Source organism: Ornithorhynchus anatinus, chromosome 7 (genome assembly GCF_004115215.2).
Source record: "Ornithorhynchus anatinus isolate Pmale09 chromosome 7, mOrnAna1.pri.v4, whole genome shotgun sequence".
Classification (NCBI taxonomy): domain Eukaryota; kingdom Metazoa; phylum Chordata; class Mammalia; order Monotremata; family Ornithorhynchidae; genus Ornithorhynchus; species Ornithorhynchus anatinus.
This window is the reverse complement of record NC_041734.1, coordinates 25,515,690-25,528,283: the sequence shown is the minus strand read 5'-3', so window position 1 is coordinate 25,528,283 and position 12,594 is coordinate 25,515,690. Positions and strand designations below refer to the sequence as shown.

Genomic DNA, 12,594 nt, shown 5'->3' with positions numbered 1-12,594 from the left:
AAAAAACCACCATCCGGACAGTGGGGGCCCCCAGTGCCTCCCCCGACACCTTAAATACATCAACACAGAGCCCACAGTACCTTAGTGTTTCCTGGAGGAGCCCTTTGCTGCTGGTCGTACCTGGCGTTAGAGACAACGGGCTGCGAAACCTAGAGACAGAAATTCAGAAAAGAGGCTTATAAACAGGTGCCAAGCAGCGGGTTTGGATACCATGAAATCAGCCCCCCAAAAACCAAATGCCTCCTTCTTCACATTCTAGAAATGCATCTGCGTCTGCACCTTGAGTTCATCTGAAGTGCAGCTCTGCCGCAGCCCTCATTTCCAGAAGGCTGAATCCTGAATCTTACAAGCCTTTCTCCTGTAAGACTCTTAAATCAGACAAAGCCGATCCTTGGAGAAAAAAAAAATCATTACCAGCTTGGGCACCGCAATACCACAAACGCCTATCCTTCAGGAACTGCTGCATAATCACTCTTCCCGAGCACTATTATCCCTCAGCTGGCAGACTCTCCAGACAGACGCAATCTGCAAGCCACCAGCTTGGGGGGTGTGTGTCTGTGTGTCTGTGTGTCTGTGTGTGAGTGTGCGCGCGCGCACGCGCGTGTGTATGTGTGTGTGTGTGCACGCGCGCGCGCCAGGAAAAGGAAAACTGCAAATTGAAAAAAGTCCCTGCAGTGGTGAAAAGGAAAAGGTGGTAAGGAAGCGAGGGAAAGGGACAGGGAAGGGGAGAGGGAGGGGAAGATGAGGGAAACCTAGCTCCCGAGCCCTGGAATTTTCGAGAAAGACGACAAGACACACAGCTCCGCCATCATGCCCTCACAAAAGGGTGCTGGGCTGGCCAGGCTGGCCAGGCTTCAGCCGTTGTTGAGGGGCTTATGATCCCTGACAAGCATTTTAATCACACCCAACCAGGAGTAGGGCTTGTACCGCTACAAATGTCATCGTCTGGCTTCCTCTGGGCCTCTGCTGGACTCCCCCCCACAAACACACACCGCGCCCCTCCCCCGCGCGGACCTGAGCTTAGGGAATCCGCTTATCGATTCTAGCCCAAGGAACCCAGCCCCAGCCTTGCATGGTTAAACTGGAAGTTTCTGTGGAGGCTATGCTCTCTGCGTTAATGGAAAGAAGATTCGCTTTCTCAGCTTGCTATTTTCCCATCGGGGTCATGCCTAATTCCCCAGACATTTCGGGGATCCAGAGCCAGTTTACTTCCATGAAGAAAGCCCTGAAACCATACAGGAAGCCCTCCTCTCTCCCCAAAGGGGATCCCCAGGTCAGACTGCTTGTTTAATATGGCAAACATCTCTCTCTGTAGGAGCAGAACTATCCACCACTTGGGGACTGGACCCTAGAGTCAAGCTATGGTTTTGTAGCAAGGTCAGTCCCAGAGCTTTCCCATTTCTATTCTCCTTCCCCTGTTTGAGTGTCTGGGGCTGGGCCGGCGTAGGAGCAGGGAGAGCGGGGGGACAGAGAAGGGAAGGGGGCTCCAGTTCAGAAGGCACCCAAGTTAGAGCCCAGCCCCTGGCCAAACTGAATGGCCTTGACTCACGGTGGGGATGGGCGTCATCCATCCCTTTTGGACAGGATTTTCCCACGGGGCAGATTTGGGGAGAATCCCCGCCAGTTGTCCCCAAAGCAACACAAAAGATAAAAGAGGTGAGGGAAGAAACACGTTCTGTGAGCCCTACGTGCTGGACCACTTGGTGAGGGACTGACCGGTCGGGTCAGAGTCAACCAGAAGCGGCTGGGCGGATCCAGAGATGTCTGAGTGAGCCCCCACCACGGGGAGGGTCGCTATGGTGACAGACACCGAAATGTAGAACAGAAAACCAGGCAGATCCCCAACCAGCCAGCATGCAGCCTGGAAGGGCCCGGACTGGGGATGAGGAACAAAAGGACTGAGGGGGTCATTACTCACCTCCCTTCCCGCTTTCTCCTCCCAACAGGGACGGAGTAGCTGCTGGAGCAGACCCCTCCGGCCCACTCCGGGCAGCCCTTTATTTTATGGTATTTGTTAAGCGCTTACTATGTGTCGAGCACCATTTTAAGCATTGGGGTAGATACATATGGGCTTCTAATCTGAATAGGGGGGAGAACAGGAATTTCATCCCCGTTTTGTAGTTGAGGAAACTGAGGCACAGAGAAGTTAGGTGACTTGGCCAAGGTCACAAAGCAGGCAAGTGGCAGAGCCCTTGCCCAAGACCTCAGCCATTTCTTGCCCCCAAACTGACTGACCTCCTTGTCCTCAGCTCCTCTTCCACCAGAAACATGGGGAGTGTACTCGGGCCTACTGACTGATAAGTGTAGACCCCAGGCTAGGCTAAGTTATGGGGCTGGAGACAGGACAAGCCCATGGTGCCCTTACTAAAGTCAACACTTCCTCCCACCTCCTTGGAGCAGCCCGACAACCCTCCCTCCACCTCAGCATCACAGGGCTACTTCTGCTGCCAACAGTGGACAGGGTGGAGATTCTGGATTCTGACCCCGGCTCCACCACCTGCCTGCTATGTGATTTTGGGCAAGTCACCTAACTCCTCTGGATCTCATTTTCCTCATTCGAAGATTGGGGATTCAATACCTGCTCTCAATCAATCGATGAATTGTATGGTATTCATTGAGCTCTTACTGCGTGTAGAGTAAGTAGTACTTATGAGTGTTTGGGAAAGTACAATGAAACAGATTGGATAGGTGTGATCCTTGCCCATGAGGAAGTTACCTTGTGGGAAAGAGACTGCGTCCAGCCTGATTATCTTGTACCTCCCCCAGGGCTTGGCATAAAGTAAGCACTTGACAAATACCATTATTTGTAGGGAAGCTCTCACCACCCCTCATCTCCTCTCTCAGCTCCTTCAGCAATGGCTGTTTCTCCCATAAACCCTCTCCCCTTTTGACTGTCGTTTTCTGGGGAACGCAGAGCTAGAAGGAAAGGCCCAGAATTCCAGGTCTCTGAACTCCCATCTCAGTCCTGCAAACTCTCCAACCCCAGAAAAGCCACCTGGGAACCCTCCTTTAAGCTTCCCAAGGCACATGCAAGTCAATCAATCAGTTGATCGTATGTTTTGAGTTCCTTCTCTCTGCTCAGTGCTGCACTAAGTGCTTGGGAGAAGAAAAAACAATAGAACAGGTGGACCCCACACCTGCACTCAAGGGACTTATAGTCTAGTTGGGGAGACAGACAAAAAAATCAATTACAGGTAGGGAAAGCAGCAGAGAACAAGGATAAGTACACAGGTGCAGTGGTACTGGGGGTGTGGTCGGTTTCAAAGGGCTTACGGGGAATGGATGCAAGTACATAAGTAATGCAGAAGGAAAGGAAAATATGGTGGGGAGATGAGATAGGAAAAGCTTTCTGAAGGAGATATGACCTTACTAGGGCTTTAAAAATGGGAAAAGTGGGGAAATGAAGTGGGAAGGGAGTTCCAGGCAAGAAGTTGAGCTGGGCTAGATGGTGAGAGAGGTGAAATCGAGGCATGGTGAATAAGTAAGTAGTAGGTAAGTCCCCACATGGGGTGCTAAGAAGGTGCTGGAAGGTTTCTGGTGAAGAAATAGTGAGAAAATCCAACAAACGAAAAGGACTGTATACTTTAAGATCCTTGTGATCAGGGTTCATGTCTACCAACTCTATCATACTGTACTTTCCCAAGTGCTCAGTACAGCGCTCTGCACATAGTAAGCACTCAGTAAATACCACTGATTGATTAGAAGGCAGGCTCCTTTCAGTATGGCTCAGCCAAGAAGGCAGAGCTTTCTCACCATGCTTAGGGCACATAGGCATTCAGGGCTTAATGTCTATTCTTGATTCTTTTCTTCTAACCAGGAAGGCAGTGCCTGGCTTCCACCCTGTATACCAGCCATCCGTAAATCAGTCAATCAATCAGATTTATTGAGCATCTACTGTGTGCAGATCACTGTGCCAAGTGCTTGGGAAAGTACATTCCAATACAGTCCGTAGACAGGTTCCCTGCCTACCAGGAGCTTACAGTTGAGAGGGGGAGGCAGACATTAAAATAAATTATGGATATGTACATAACAGCTGTGGGTCTGAGAAAGGGGTGACTATCAAGAGCTTAACAGGTCCAGATCCCAATACATTGGCAACACAGAAGGGAGAGGGAGTGGGAGAAATGAATGTTTAGTCAGGGAAAGTCTCTTGGAAGAGATGTGGTTTTAACAAGGCTTTGTAGGTGGAGAGAGTGGTGTTCTACTAGATATGATGGGAGTTCCAGGTGAGAGGGAGGATGTGGGTAAGGGGTTGGAGGCAAGATAGACAAGCTCTGTGATTGGCATTGGAGGAGTGAAGTGTGAAGGCAGGGTAATAGTAAGAAATCAATGAGATAAGATAGGAGGGGTCAAGTTTATAGAATGTTTTAAAGCCAATGGTAAGGAGTTTCTGTTTGATGCAGAGGTAATGATGGTATTTGTTGAGCACATATTTGTTAAGCACTTACTATGTGCCAAGCACTGTTCTAAGAGCTGGGGTAGATACAAGGTATTTAGGTTGTCCCACGTGGGGCTCCACAGTCTTAATCCCCATTTTACAGATGAGGGAACTGAGGCACAGCAAAGTTAAGTGACTTACCAAGGTCACACAGCAGACAAGTGGCAGATCCAGGATTAGAACCCATCACCTCTGACTCCCAGGCCTGGGCTCTTTCCGCTAACCCATGCTGCTTTTCTAGTGGGTGCTGCTGCTTCTCCAACAGCAGGTGGATGGGCAACTGCTGGAGGTTCTCAAGTAGTGGGCACAGGTGGACTGAACGTTTTATTAGAAAATTGATCTGGGCTGCAGAGTGAAGTATGACCTGGAGTGGGGAAAGCAGGAGGCTGGGAGGTCAGCGAGGAGGCTGAAGCCACTTAGAACAGTGCTTGGCACATAATAAGCACTTAACAAATGTCATCGTCATTATTATTATTACTATTATTATTATTATCATTAGTTAAAGCAGGATATGCTAAGTGCTTGAAATTCTTCGATCAGCATAGAAGCGGTTTGGATGGTGATGGAAGGGTGGGTTTGAGAGATATCAATCAATCAATTAATCATACCTATTCAGTGCTTACTGTGTGCAGAACGCTGTACAAAACTCTTGGGAGAGTACAGTATTGCAGAGTTGCTAGACACTTTCCCTGCCCACAACAAAATTACAGTCTAGGGAGTGAGATAGACATTAATGCAAATAAATAAATTACAGATATGTACAAAAGTGTTGTGGGGCTGAGGTAAGGGTAAATAAAGGATGAGAATCCAAATGGAAGGCCAACACAGAAGGGAGTGGAAGAAGAGGAAATGAGGGCCCAGTCAGGGAAGGCCTCTTGGAAGAGGAGTGGCTTCAATAAGGCTTTGAATGAGGGGAGGGAGAGTGATTGTTAGATATGAAGAGGGAAGGCGATCCAGGCCAGAGGAAGGATGTGGGCAAGAGGTCGGAAGTGAGATAGACTAAATCAAGGTAAAGAGAGTAGTTGGCATTAGAGGAACTAAGTGTAATAATAGTAATTATTATGATATTTAATGATTATGGTATTTGTTAAGTGCTTGCTTTGTGCCAGGCACTGTACTAAGTGTTGGACACTGTCCCTGTCCACACATGGGGCTGACAGTCTCAATCCCCATTTTACAGATTAGGTAACTGAGGCCCAGGAAAGTGAAGTGATTTGCCCAAGGTCACCGGGAAGACAAGTGGCAGACCCGGGAATAGAACTCACGATCTACTAACTCCCATGCCTATGTTCTAGCCACTTTGCCTGTATCATAATAGGAAATCGGGGAGGTAAGGAAGGGGTGGTCAAGGTGATTGAGTGCTATAAAGCAAATGGCGAAAAGTTTCCGTTTGATGAGGAGGTGGATGGACAGCCCCTGGAGGTTCTTGAGGAACGAGATGCTCTTCCCCTTGACTCTATTTATTGCCATTGTTCTTGTCTGTCCGTCTCCCCCGATTAGACTGTAAGCCCGTCAAACGGCAGGGACTGTCTCTATCTGTTGCCGACTTGTTCATTCCAAGCGCTTAGTACACTGCTCTGCACATAGTAAGCGCTCAATAAATACTATTGAAGAAGAAGAGGAATGGGGAAACTTAGACTTAACATTTCTGTAGAAACATGGTCCGGGCTGCAGCATAAAGTATGGATTGGAGTGGGGGGAAACAGGATCTTGGGAGGTCACTAAGGAGGTTGATGCAGTAATCAAGGTGGGATAGGATGAGTGCTTGGATTACTGTGTTAGCAGTTTGTGTAGAGAGGAAAGATTATAGAACCTACAGGAATGGGTGACAGATTGACTATTTAGATTGAATGGGAGGGAGGAGTTGAGGATAATATCAAGGTTATGAGCTTGTGAAACAGGGTGGAAAGTGATGCTATCCACAGTGATTGGAAAGACAGGGAGAAGACAGTGTTTGCGTTGAAAGATGTGGAGTTCTGTATTCGATCTTTGTTATTGAGTGCTTGCTTTGTGCCGAGCATGGAATCAAGAATTAAGAAAGTACAAAAGTATTAGTAGACATGATTCCTGCCCTCAAGAAGCTTATAGTCCAGTGGGGAAATCAAGCAGACAGCTAGAGGAGAAATATGGGCATATCTAGTGAAAAGAGACCAGTAAATGTCCTCAGACTTGTACAGCTCACTAAATGCCATTATAAACACTTCAGCATGTGATGTAAAACTCGTTTTTCTCCTGCTGCTTCAGGCTTTGCTCAGTGGGGATGCTGAAGCTTAGACCAGGATACAAGATGGCTGGCACAATATTGAACAAATGGGTACAGTCCTGGGTGACCACTCAGTGAAAAGATCCCCCTCCCCTGGCCATTTCTCTCCCAGTCCTTCCTTCCCATGCCTCACTGGCCTCATTCTCAGTATAGGAGAATGAAAAGGAGTTCCAATCAAAGGAGTTCCAATCACATAGGCCTATTGGATTCTTCTGGCAAGGTGTGGGAGAGCTGAGACAGCTCTGACTGATTCAGCAGGGGCCAGTAAGAGGCAGTATGAGTTGTACAGCAGGAGCCAGGGAAAGGCAGTGAGGGCGACACAGCATGGGCCAGAGAGAAGTAGCATGAGTGATACAGCAGGGTCTAGTAAGAGGCAGTGAGGGTGACCAGAGCAGGGGCCAGTGAGAGGAAATGTGGGAAATACAGTAGGGACCATTCTCCCTGCCCTCCCCACCCCTTGCAGCCCTCAGACCCTACCCCTCCTTGGTGAGTGCTGCTACAGTTCTCTAGATTGTAAGCTTGTTGTGGGGAGGGAATATGGCTACCCACTCTGTTGTACTGTGTTCTCCTAAGTGCTTAATAATAATAATAATGATGAGGACGACGGTATTTGTTAAGCACTTACTATGTGCCAAGCACTGTTCTACGCACTAGAGAGATACAAGGTAGTCAGGTTGTCCCATGTGGGGCTCAAAGTCTTTATCCCTATTTTACAGATGAGGGAACTGAGGCACAGAGAAGTTAAGCAACTTGCCCAAAGTCACTCAGCTGACAAGTGGCAGAGCCAGCATTAGAACCCAGGACCTCTGACTCCCAAACCCGTCCTCTTTCCACTGAACCATGCTGCTTCCCCTTAGTACAGTGCTCTGCACACAGTAAGCATTCAATAAACACCACTGATTCACTGACTGATTGCCAAGACCAGCCCAGGATCCAGACTTCGAACCCTGAGAGTTAAATCTGCTAGATCTGCAGATGGCCATGTCGATGTTACCATAACTCTGCCCCAAAGGGGAGCCCGTAATGCGCTGGCCACTTCCGGAGAGGGGAAGGCCTTGGGTTTGAATCGAGGCAGTCCTCCTGCCTGTAGCTTTCCCCTGTTCAGGGAAGCACAGTGATGCCCAGAGGTTCCATGAGTTCCCACTGAGATCTGGGCTGAGAGCTCTAACCCAGAAACCTTCCAGACTCTGCTTTCCTTGCCCTGGGACAGACTGAGCCCGCTCTGAAGTCATCGCTTTCCCCGGCCAGAACTGTTTTGGACCACTGGGAAATCACAATGCCACTTCCAGCTTTCCTTGCTTGGGCCTTGCTCACTCATCCCAAGATTGTTCAGTCAATCATCTCCACCATTTCTACAATGTCATATCTGTATTCTCAGGGCCCCCCGGAAAGGAAGGACAAACTTTCAGGGTTCCACTAACCAGTCCCGCACCCAGCCCAATCAGTAGCTGCACTGGTTTGGGGAGGGAGTTCCTACTGGCTAACTCCCTTCCCCACATGCCACTGCAATTCCTCTGGGTTATCTTGGGTTCTCAGCATACACCACCCACAGGTTCCCTCTTACATATGAAAGAAATATCAAGGGGGCTGGAATACATTGTGGACTGAAATACACACTTTAGTTCCTAGCCTGCACCTGGCTTAATTTAGCCAGGGTTCTCCAGAATTATCATTCAAATCTCTTTAGCTGTTTCTCACCTTGGCAGGCTGTCCACTTGGGTCCTCTGTGAACCAGCAGGCCAGTGGGAAAACTTTCTTATTCATTCATTCATTCAATAGTATTTAATGAGCGCTTATTATGTGCAGAGCACTGTACTAAGTGCTTGGAATGTACAAATCTTCAACACATAGAGACAGTCCCTGCTCAATGACAGGCTTACAGTCTAATCGGGGGAGACAGACAGACAAAATCAATAGCAATAAATAGAATCAAGGGGATGTACATCTCATTAAAACAATAGCAATTAATAGAATCAAGGTGATGTACATCTCATTAACAAAATAAATAGGGTAATAAAAGATGTATACAAATGAGCGGATAAGCACAGTGCTGAGGGGAGGGGAAAGGAGCAGAGGGAAGGGGGGGAAGGGGGGCTTAGCTGAGGGGAGGTGAAGGGGGTGGTAGAGGGACAGTAGAGGGAGCAGAGGGAAAAGGGGAAGCTCAGTCTGGGAAGGCCTCTTGGAGGAGGTGAGCTCTAAGTAGGGCTTTGAAGAGGGGAAGAGAATTAGTTTGGCGGAGGTGAGGAGGGAGGGCATTCCAGGACAGCGAGAGGACATGGCCCAGGGATCGATGGCGGGATAGATGAGAACGGGGGACAGTGAGGAGGTGGGCGGCAGAGGAGTGGAGCGTGCAGGATGGGCAGTAAAAAGAGAGAAGGGAGGAGAGGTAGGAGGGGGCAAGGTGATGGAGAGCCTTGGGTTGGGGGGAGAGGTTTTATTCTACCCTTCTGAGACTTCACCTTTTTACCTAGTTTTACCTAGTTTTGCCCTTTGAATTGGCCAAGATTCAGATACAACTCCAGGGAGCCAACTCTCCTTATTGATTGGCAGGTGTGCGAACAACTTTCCCTTGACCAGTCCTAGAAAATTGGCAGTACTGATAGGTCACGTAACATTCCTCCTCAGATTAGACTGACCAGACTCCCCCACTAGACTGTAAGATCTCTTAGGGCAGAGACCAAAACAACTTAATGATGATGGTGATGATGGTATTTGTATAGCGCTTACTATGTGCCAAGCACTGTTCTAAGCACTGGGGAGGAGACAAGGTAATCAGGTTGTCCCACGTGGGGTTCACAGTCTTAATCCCCATTTTACAGATGAGGTAACTGAGGCCCAGAAAAGTTAAGTGATTTGACTAAAGTCTCAGACCTGGCAAGTGGCGGAGCCAGGATTAGAACCCATGACCTCTGACTCCCAAGCCCGTGCTCTTTCCCCTGAGCCACGCCGCTTCTCTCAAGCCATACTTACACGACTGTACTCTCCCAAGTATGTAGTACAGTGCTCTGCAAACAGGAAGTGCCCAATAAATGCCCTTGATCGATTGATCAATTGGTTGACTATCACAGGAGCCCTAGGGCCCCAGGAGCCCGAAGATGGAGGTAGGTGGGTGCGATTTAGGGCTTTTCATAGCATTTGTTAAGGGCTTACTATGTGTCAGACATTGTTCTAAGTGCTGGGTATAGGTACAAGTTAATTAAGTCAGACACAGACCCAATCCCAGTCCCACATTGGGTTCACAGTCTAAATTGGAGGGAGAACAGGTATTTCATCCCCATTTTACAGTTGAGGAAACTGAGGTACAAAGAAGTCACTTGCCCAAGGTCACTCAGTAAGCAATTGGCAAAGCTTGTCTCCCAAGCCCGTGATCTCTCCACTTCCATTGGCTGTGGGATTTTGCAAGAGACTAAGTGGGTGGAAGGGAAGTGGGAAAGTCTTTGTCTCATTCAACACATCACCATCACTCCTAATTCATAATGGGATTATGGTGATTTTCAAATGATCTGTATTTTAGCATCTGTGATCATAATATTGGGCTAGAACTGAATGCAGAAGGTGCTGCTTGACCTGACTCTAAATTCTCACTGGAAGCAGGACTTGCACTGAATGCGCAGAATACAAACGGGTAGCCTCTGGAGTTGCTGAGCACTTCTGTCCTCTCTTTCCGCCAGATGGTCAAGTGACTCCATTGTGGCTACTGCCTTCCCACCCCGTCAGCAGGGGTCCTTGGTTTCCTCCTCTATCAGACCAGACTTCCACATTGTCTCCAAGGCCCATGGACCAGCTCTCCATCAGGTCACAGAGGAGCCTCCATCTCTACCTGATTCCCAGCAGCCCGGTGGGACAAAGAGAAGCAGCCACAGCCTAGCCCCACCTCCGCAAAGCCTCGGACAGGTTGCGGTGGTGGCTGATAACAGTGGTGATCACTGTGGCTGCCATTCTCACTGTGGATTCTGAGCCACAGGGAGCCTAAAATTCTGCTTCTCCTCCCCCCGTGCCCTACTAAGTTTTATTTGCTCTTCATTTTGTCTTAGCATTTTGTTTCATCTCTCCTTGTCTGGAGCCAGTCCCTCCCTTCTCCCCCTTTTTATTTTTAGTTTGTGAGCCTTCCAGGGTACATGGACGGTATCTAATTCCCACATATATATTATCTCCCAGTGCTTAGTACAGTGCTCTGCACAGAGTAAGTACTTAAAAAATACTATTACTATTAATAAATACTATTACTATACTATTATAAATTACTATTACTACCATTACTACTTCTTCAGGGAAGGCTGAACATGGGCATCTGTGGATACACCGTGACTACCAACTCTGTTGTATTGGACTCTCTTCGTACAGTGTTCTGCACAAAGTAAGTGCTCGGTAAATGTCATCGATCTACGGAATGATTGGGTGATACTGGAGCAGAACCACCGATGGCCCTGCGCCTGACTTATGGGCTTCTGAGGCAGCTTATGGCATTTCCCAGAATTGAAAGTTTCCAGCTGCAATAGCTGTTGCCTATTTTAGCAGGCCCTTCTGGAAGGGTTGCCAAAAAAACGGGATTAGTCAGAAGTCTCTCCTGGTCTTCTGACAATTGAAATGAAACATCTACTCAGCTCACTTCCATCCGACCCCTCCCGCCCCCCACCACCAGCCCACCCCAACCAGTCTCAGCCAAGTGCAGCCTGTGGAACCCCCGCTCCATCGTGGGGAAGCTTCCTTCATCCTTGACTTGTTCCTGATCCAGTCACCGCTCCTCCCCATTACCTAAACCTGGCTTCCCCAGATGATACAGTCTCTCCTGCTGCTCTCTGGGGGGGGGGGGGCTCATCTTCACCTACTCCCCCAAACTCACTGGGAAAGGAGGAGGTGTTGGCTTCCTTCCCGCATCCCCCTCTACAGTGTACGCTCGTTATGGGAAGGCAACGTGTCTATTTATTGTTGTACTGTACTCTCCCAATCTCTTAGTACAGCGCCCTGCATACAGTAAGTGCTCAAGAAATACAATTGAATGAATGAATGAATGACTCACTGGGAAAGTAGGAGGTGTTGGCTTCCTTCTCACAACCCACAGCCGCTTTCACACCATTCCACCTCCCCCCTCACTTTTTTTCCATTCCTTCGGAGCCCATATCATCCTCCTCTACCATCCCCTCCAGGTGCTACCGCCTCCCCTCCCAGGTCTCACCTCCAACTTTTTGAACAATTTTGATCCCTTTTTCACATTCCTTCTCTCTCTCCATCCCTGGGGACTTTAATGTTCATATAGATGTTAATGACGAACTTTCCACTGTCCACTTTCTATCACTCAACTCCACTGACTTCCTGTTCCACCCCAGCTCGCTTTCTCACCAACTTGGACACACACTAGATCTCATCATCTCTAGCCACTGCACAATCTCTACCCTCACCAACTCAGAAATCCCTCTATCTGACCACAACCTCCTCACCTGCTTTCTCTCCCACACACCTCTACCCCACAAATCTGTGCTGTTCCCTCACAGAGACCTCTGATCTCCCAGTTCTGCCACTTGTCAGCTGTGTGACTGTGGGCAAGTCACTTAATTTCTCTGTGCTTCAGTTACCTCATCTGTAAAATGGGGATTAACTGTGAGCCCCACGTGGGACAACCTGATTACCCTGTATCTACCCCAGTGCTTAGAACAGTGTTCTGCACATAGTAAGTGCTTAACAAATACCAACATTATCATTAACCCCTCCTAATTTTATCAACTCATCATGCCCCCATTTATCATCCATACCCAAACTACCTTCCCTTGATGATCATATTGACGCTCTCAACACCATCCTATCTTCTGAACTCAACTCGCTCACTACCCTATCCCTTTATCAATCTCATACCTCTAACACATAGCCCCAAATCATTTCCACAGTCTGCTTCCCT

At 48.5% G+C, this 12,594-nt stretch overlaps 1 protein-coding gene across 18 annotated transcripts in view; it reads right to left on the bottom strand.

Annotated features, from left to right (window-relative positions):
* The window catches only part of MAP2 (microtubule associated protein 2), a 328,607-nt gene that overhangs the window by 148,398 nt on the left and 167,615 nt on the right, over positions 1 to 12,594 (bottom strand). For 14 of the 18 annotated variants that reach the window (XM_029068662.2, XM_029068652.2, XM_039912690.1 and 11 more), the window contains exons 1-2: positions 415 to 589; positions 81 to 149 (exon numbers count right to left, since the gene is read on the bottom strand). The gene's annotated coding sequence lies outside the window, so the exon portion shown is untranslated. Of the gene's footprint in view, positions 1 to 80; positions 150 to 279; positions 385 to 414; positions 591 to 12,594 lie in introns of those variants that run through there. The other 4 variants (XM_039912688.1, XM_039912694.1, XM_039912685.1 and 1 more) reach the window with 4 other exon arrangements.